At 38.7% G+C, this 7,646-nt stretch overlaps 1 pseudogene; it reads right to left on the bottom strand.

Moving 5' to 3' along the window:
• Positions 1–2,917: 2,917 nt before the first annotated feature.
• Positions 2,918–3,034, bottom strand: LOC135276113 (U6 spliceosomal RNA; annotated as a pseudogene).
• Between the last annotated feature and the right edge of the window lie 4,612 nt (positions 3,035–7,646).

Here is a 7,646-nt window from a genome sequence, read left to right as displayed (position 1 = left end):
TAGGCAGGGGATAAATAGTTCGCTTCTGTAATTAATAACTATTAAAGCTGTTTGACTGATCATATCTTTGGGCTCCTGAAATCTCTTCTGTGCAGGTGTGCATTAATGGAATTCATTAAATTCATATATTTCAACAGATAGTAATTTACGATCTTTTATGAGATCTGTCAGAAGCCGCAGCAGGAGATACAGGACTGTCTCAGGGCATTACAGAGCAAACTGGGCTCCCTCCCTCAGAAATGGCTTGCCTTTGAGTACTAAATATGAATGTCAGTGCAATGGGTAGTCACATTAGGTGCGTTCTATGACATTTGCTATCTGAGAATATGTAGGATAAGCTTTCCTCAGTGGCAAAACCCTGAACAGGGCTGAAGGATTCTCAGAGACACTAAAGGAAAAGTGTGTGGGAGTTCTAATCACTTTATATTTGCCATAAAAAAGAAGAACTTGAGAATAGATCAAGGCTCTGGGAAAGTAATGAGTTTTCCCAGGGGTGAGTCATCCTCCCAAGTTTACTTAATGGGACAGCCTCCCCATTCTGACCAGTGTTTTTAAGGGAAATAGAAATCAGCCTTGACTTCTGTCATGTCCCACCCTCTGGCTCAGCCCGAAGAGAACTGCTCTCCTATCAGAGACAGGGTGTCCCTTTGGCATGGCCAAGTTTCTAAATGAGCAAAATCATCAGTCACTTTCCTCAAGGGATCCCAAGATGGCAGAGCCATGTTTAAGAGGTGAAATGCTACTTGAGGGATTTTCATAATTAATTTAAAACTGAAAACAAGCCTGAGAGAACCAGTAAAGATATTATGTAATTATCAGCCAACATCTAAGGGGATGGTTAGAGGTGAATGAGAGGCAATGCAAGGTAGGAAGTTGTCCTGAGCCACCAGGGACAGGATGCAGAGAACAAGTTGGGAAAATTATGAGGCAGCAACCTTAAAAGGTCCCTTTCATATTTTATAAATGGAGTAAAACGTTCTTCAGTGATTTTGAAAGGGGAAAAAGGGTTGAGTTAAGGTCAAAGCCAATACTGCAATGAATGCTCCTATTTATGGAATGTTCTTACCATTCAAAGAATTCTTAAAACAATCAGACAAGGTTGGCAGGCCCCCTTTGAAAGGAGATAACTGAGCCCTATCCCTATTCAGAAGCGAATTTATGTCTTCAAGGGTACAGTGGTGGTTATAAGAGCTTATCCTATTCTGGAGTTTCCTAAGGAAATACCGACAGAGGCATCTGCTTTCAGGGACCACCTAACAAATCAGCAACAGCAGGACTACTAGCTAGATCCAAACTGTGAGAGTGTTACCGCTCTCATCAGGTAGGCGGGAGTCTGTTTTCTTTTATTTTGTTTCGTTTGTCTTTGGTCAAAAAAAAGTCTCTCTCTCTCTTTATATATATGTACACACAGGTAAATACACACATCTGTATGCATAATGTGTATATCTTATGGACAATATTTACTACATGGTTAATTAGAGAAGTCATTTATCCTTTAAAATGCTTCATTTTATAAACCAACCTGCCATAGAGATATCTGCAGCTCATCCACCCCAACACATTTCTGTTCTAAATCATTAAACATGAGACTGTTCAAAATAGAACTTCTACACAAATATGGAATAGATGTATGACATAAAGCTAAGCAAATTAATATACCATATTAGGGCTAGGTGATCATTAGACTATGTGTAGCTCTATGTCATAGATCTATTCTATAGATTATTCTGTTTTTTGAATTGTATATTATCTTTTAAATTGATGTATAATTAACATCCAATAAAATGCAGTATATGGTTCAATGAAGTATACAGTTCAAGAAATTTTGAGAAATGTATACACCCACATAATCACTCCTCAATGAAGATACATAACATATTGATCACCCTAGAGCATTCCTGTCCCACCCTTTACCACTATATCCCACTCCATTTCATCTCTGAGGCAACTGCTGTTTTGATTTCTGTAATTTCATATAAAGAAAACCATAAAGTATGTTCTATGTTCTCTTTCATGTCTGGCTTCTCTCAAGCAACGTAACATATGTGAAATGCATCCATATTATGCTATGTATCAGTAACTTGTTCCTTTTTTCATCCCACAGTACATATTGTATGGTCATACCACAACTTGGAACTATTCACTTGTTCATGAATATGTGTATTGTTTTTTCTGTTTGGGGTAATTATAGACAAAACTGCAATAAACATTCTTATATATAAATACTTTTGTGGGCATATGTTTTCATTTCTCTTGTGTAAATACATAGGAGAAGAAATCTCTATGCCATATGATAAATATAGGTTTAATTTTATAAGAAACTGCCAAATTATTGTCCAAAGTGGTTGTACCATTTTTTAGTTGACATTTAACAGTCGTGTATATTTATGGTGTTCAGAGAGATATTTTGATATATAAAATGTATAATGATCAAATTAGAGTATTAGCATATACCCCACCTAAAACATTTATCTTTTCTTGGTGTTGGGAACACTCAAAATCTTCTCTTCTAACTATTAAAAATACATACAAGAAATTGTTGTTAACTAGTCACTCTACCATGTTGTAGAAGACTAGAACTTATTTCTCCTCTCTAGCTGAAATTTTGTTTCCATTAATCAACTTCTTCGTATCTTCTGACTCAACCCTTCCCAGCTTTTATAAGAATTATTCTAGACTCTACTTCTATGAAATCAACTTTTTAAGTTTCTGTATGTGAAGGGAAATGTGATATTTACCCTTCTGTGCCTGAATTAGTTTACTTAACGTAATATCTTCCATGTTCATCCATATTGCTACAAATGACTGAATTTCATTCTTTTGTACGACTAAATAGTATTCCATTGTGTGCATACAGCATATTTTCTTTATCTATTCATCTACTGATGAACACTTAGTTTGATTCCATATCTTGGCCAAAACTATGGAACACTTTACAAATTTGTGTGTCATCCTTGCACAGGGTCCATACTAATCTTTACTAATCTTTTCTGTATTGTTTTATTTTTAATAGATGTGCTGCTAAAGTGAGCACTAACCTTCTTATCACCTTCATCATATTTTCAAATACTTTCAGAAATTAATGTTACAGGCAAGCTTAATCAGTGTTAACTACTGATATTAGAATAATGATTCAATTTAAATCCTTCAAATAGTAATTTGTCAAATAAATATTCAGGATATCTTGTAATAGCTAAGCTTACAAAGAAAAGTAAGACATAGTTCTTACTCTTGAGAAACTTATGATGTATTAAGAAAAACTAGAAGCCAATATGGTAAACGGTAATGAAGGTGCATAAGTCAGTGTGGGGATATAAGGCAGTTACAAAGATCTTCACATGACACAGGCTGTACTTTAGAGTCCCTAGAACATTTGAGCCTTGAAGAGGTCTTTCACTCACTCGACATGTATTCATTAGGTGTCAATTATGTTCAGATGCTCAGTAAATGGAATTGAATTTTGTAAGGAGGGAAACTCAAGGTTAAAGCAGGAAGATTGTATCCAATCTGGAGCTAGCAAATTGACAGGGAAAGAGAAGGGAATTAATAATTGTTTCACATCTATTGTCTACCAGGTGCTTAATCTCTCAGCAGGCCTAGATCAAGCACTTTTATTCCCACATTACAGATGACAAACCTGAGTTTCAGATAGGTTACTTTGCTTTCCCAGGTTCACAGAGCATACATGAAGCAGAGCTGGAGTGCGAATGCATCTGGTCTCCTTGCAGAGTCCACTCCCAGGGCAGCTGCCTTTTTGTACAGGCATAGAAACAGAATAGAAGAAGATGAAAAGAGAATAAGGGATGACACCAATGGCAATGTGGTTTTAGTGGCTGAGGATACCTTATACTTTAGCTAGAAATGGAAGCCACGGGGGCTTTGAGACAGACTGTAAAGAGCATTGGCTTCAGAATCAGATTTGCCTGAGTTCATATCCTAACTCATTCACTGAGTAGCTTGACCATCATTGATTGTAAGCTTAGTCAGAAGTTGTCAGGGATAATAATATCTATTGCATCCTTGTATACTAACATCCAGTGTTTATTTTAAGTAAATATAATACTTAGTAGTTGCTTGGCCAATATTATTTCAACTTTCTGTTTTTCCTCATCAAAGGAACAGCTATTTCTTAATGTTGTACAGCAGAGAATTTCACTAGAAAAGAGAATTCATATGTGTCAATTAAAAAGTAGTTGTATTTATTTAAAGAATGATCATGTCATTAGCCAAATTCTATATGCAAGGAATTCATAGCACTGGCTTTTGTCCTGTGTGAACTCTGTCTTGCCACTTCTCCTGTACTTTTATGTTGCTTTGTTTTGGACATTGTGACAGCATACCAAGTCCAAAAGCCTATCCATGTCCACCCATCACCTACTTTTATCATGCTGATTGGTTTGGGTTTGGAGATACCTTTCATGAGCTGTACTCACATTACCTTCACGATATCAGTGAAATTTCCTACAATTGCATGTAGACCACTGTTTCTCATTATTTTGCATGAAGTTTAGCTAACTCGAACCTGCTTTAGAAATGTACCTTTACTCCCAAATTCACTTGCTTTGCAATGCTTGAGATGGGTTGACCTAAAGACCTTGGCTACAAATGAGAGCACTTACCAGTTCCACAGGAGCAATAATCAGAAGTGGCTTCTCACATTGAGCAATGCTACGGTCACACAGGGACTACCTTGGAACATTGAGAAAATTACCTTAAGATAAAGGCCCCTAAACAAAAATAAGAGAAAAAAAAGTTTGTTTGTTTTTCAATTGCTGGTTGGTTGTTCACAATCAGATTAAATATCCACTTTTTACATAGACCACGGATAGACTAAAATGGTGAATCTTAAAGAAAATAATCAAAAGCGCAACTTTATGGAGAACTCCTGTAAGGCAAGTCTAGAAACTCGTGTAAAAATGAGTAGTATTTCTAAGAGATCGACTCAAATCCAAAAGCTAGTAGAGTCAAAACCAAAAGAGCAGAACTATCCAATTGGAGAATTTTTTAAGTGAGATGTAATTTCATAGGTGACAGTAAAACCCAGACTGGACATGGCAGTAGTAAATGCACTCTAAGGAACAATTCTTGTAGTAGAAACAAGTTGGCCTTATTGCCCTAATGGATCATCCCTTTCTCTCTCTGCTGTGATATGAGAGCTGATGAGATCCTGCCTGAGGCAGCGGGATTATCTCAACACAGATTGTCTCTCCATCCACAGGGGTAAACACTTTACTGGGAGATTTAAAGTGAAATTTAGAATTACAGGAAGTACCGAGGAAACGGATATTTTTTTCTTCAGTGAACTCTTAAGAGAGCTTGTCAGTAAAGTTCAAGCAAGCAGGTGTGCCGAAAATTGCTTTAAAACCAAAGAGACAGTAGGAGGCATGCATATGCCAGAAATCATAGCCCCCGTGAGAGCGACAAGCCCATTTTTCAGCAGGAGCAGCTGTTGGTGCATCTGCAGACAGGTTGTTGTCAGGAGTGTTGAGCAGAGAAATTTCAGGAGAAAGGTGCTCATGAGAAAGGAAAAGGCGCGAGGTCTCTGGTGTATGAGATTCAGCAAGGAAACTTGGGTGATGGGCTGACATTGTTAGAATTTAGAATTTCATCTGAGATTGGGAGGCTGGACGACACTGGCACTGAGACTTTAGATTGGAGTTTGTTAAATCCTGAGCAATAAAAATTGCAGTTCACTCTAATGAAACTTCCTGGAAAGACTATTAGTATTAAACAGGGAGACTCTCTCTCCAGAAATAATGCTAAATCACAGTCACAAATAATTCCAAGTCCAGTTCAGCACAAGGCAGAACATGATTGCACTTTTTAAATTAAATTCACTCTTATTGCTTTGGCAGTTGCCATTTTCTGAAATTAATAGGAATAGAACGCGTGAACCGAAGGGCTAAGGGTGACCGTACTGTGTTAGAGGGTACAGAGGTGAAGGCGACAAAGGTGGGTGGGCAGGCACAGGTGGGGTGGCCATGATATCTTTATCAAGCATTTACTTCAAGGGAGTAGACAGATTAAAAAGACTAGGACTCTAACAGAATCAGCATTTTACAAAATTGTTGGGGACGTTAAGGCTCAAAATAACAACCTGTATTTTACTATAGAAAAATTTAACTGTTTCTTTTAATGTCTCTTAGCATCTTGAGGACCCAAAATTATCTTACATCCTTTATGTGACTCAATATGCCTGCTAGTAAATTGCTAATCACCAGGTGGATGCTCACTTCTTACCATTTTAAGTAGATGGTAATATTAAAAATAAGTCTTAAGGGATCCTAATTTATTAATAATTGCCATCTTTATTCCACAAACCTCAATATGAATCATGTATTGAAATTCATTAAGTGAATCACTTATTCATGAATTTAGCAAATGTTTGTTAAGCCTTCTCACTGTGTACTAGGTGGTTACTTTTTGGACACAGAGATTAGAAGCATTTGGTTCCTACTCTCAAAGAGTTCACTTTAGAATCAATGAAAGAAGCAACAAACGACCTATCACAATACAGAGGAGTAAATGCCATAGTATCTGTAATTATCCAACACGAACGAAGCTTCTCGACCTCAGCCTGGGGATTGAGATTAGAAACACTGTCAGGAAGAGGAGCTGCTGGCATTGACCTTTGGGAAATGAGTGATGATTAGCCCAGTGGCCATGGCTGGGCAGGGAAAACCAAATGGGAACAACGTGGACACAAGCAGAGGACAGAGAGAACATAAACAATTCAGGAACTAAATACAGATCAAGAGAACCAAAAAGAGACGTAAGTAGAAAAGCCTAGATTGAGAGGAGTTTGTAAAATAGGTAACACTAAGGTACGCGACAGTGATTAGAATCCACCAGAAAATTTTGAGTAGTAGTAATGTTAATAGGTTTGCAGTTCAGAAAGAATTTTGGTGACATTGTGAAGGATGGATTCAAGTGAGATGAACCTGGAGGCATGGAGACAGTTTAGGAAATGATTACAGCAGTCCAGTGAGCAATAATGAAAGTCTGAACTAAAGCAGAGGTAGGATAAACAGCAGGGCGCATTTGAGATACTTAGGAAATAACATTTGTAAGATATGGAGTGTGAGAGGATAGAGTTGTGTGGAGAAGAAAGGATAGAACCTGGAAACATTCTTTTAAGCACATTAAAAATACCAACCTGGATTACGATTGATCCAAGATGGCCGCTTAGGAGGAACTCGGGAATGCAGCTCCGAGAGAAAGCACAGAGGGTGAGTGGACGCCGTATTTCCAGACTGATTTTTACTGCCCACAGAACAGGAGATTCACACGCAGAGAAGCCACACGGGTCGCCAGCGCTGCTGGCGCCGCTGGCTTGAACGGCGCAGCCGCTGGGCCGGCACCCTGAGGCAACGGCTCACTGTATAAAGTGAGAGAGTCTGAGTCCCCTATAAGCCAGCAAGGGGAGCTGAAACGGGGAGCCAGGCCAGCGCCACGAATCTCAGAGCCGCGGCTTTAGCCAACGCAGCGGCTCCGGAGGCAGATCGGATGAGACGGTGTCCCCTCTTACCCAGCAAGAAGACCTGAAACACAACTGAAACCGGGACGGTCCAGCTCTGTGGAGGAGGGGCGTTCTCCATAGGCACCCTGCTGTTCTGTACCAAGGCAATCCGCCACTACAGAGACTC

The sequence above is a fragment of the Aotus nancymaae genome, unplaced genomic scaffold, assembly GCF_030222135.1.
Source record: "Aotus nancymaae isolate 86718 unplaced genomic scaffold, 86718_ANA_hifiasm-v0.15.2.pri h1tg000020l, whole genome shotgun sequence".
NCBI classification, from domain to species: Eukaryota; Metazoa; Chordata; class Mammalia; order Primates; family Aotidae; genus Aotus; species Aotus nancymaae.
This window is presented reverse-complemented; position numbering and strand designations above follow the sequence as displayed.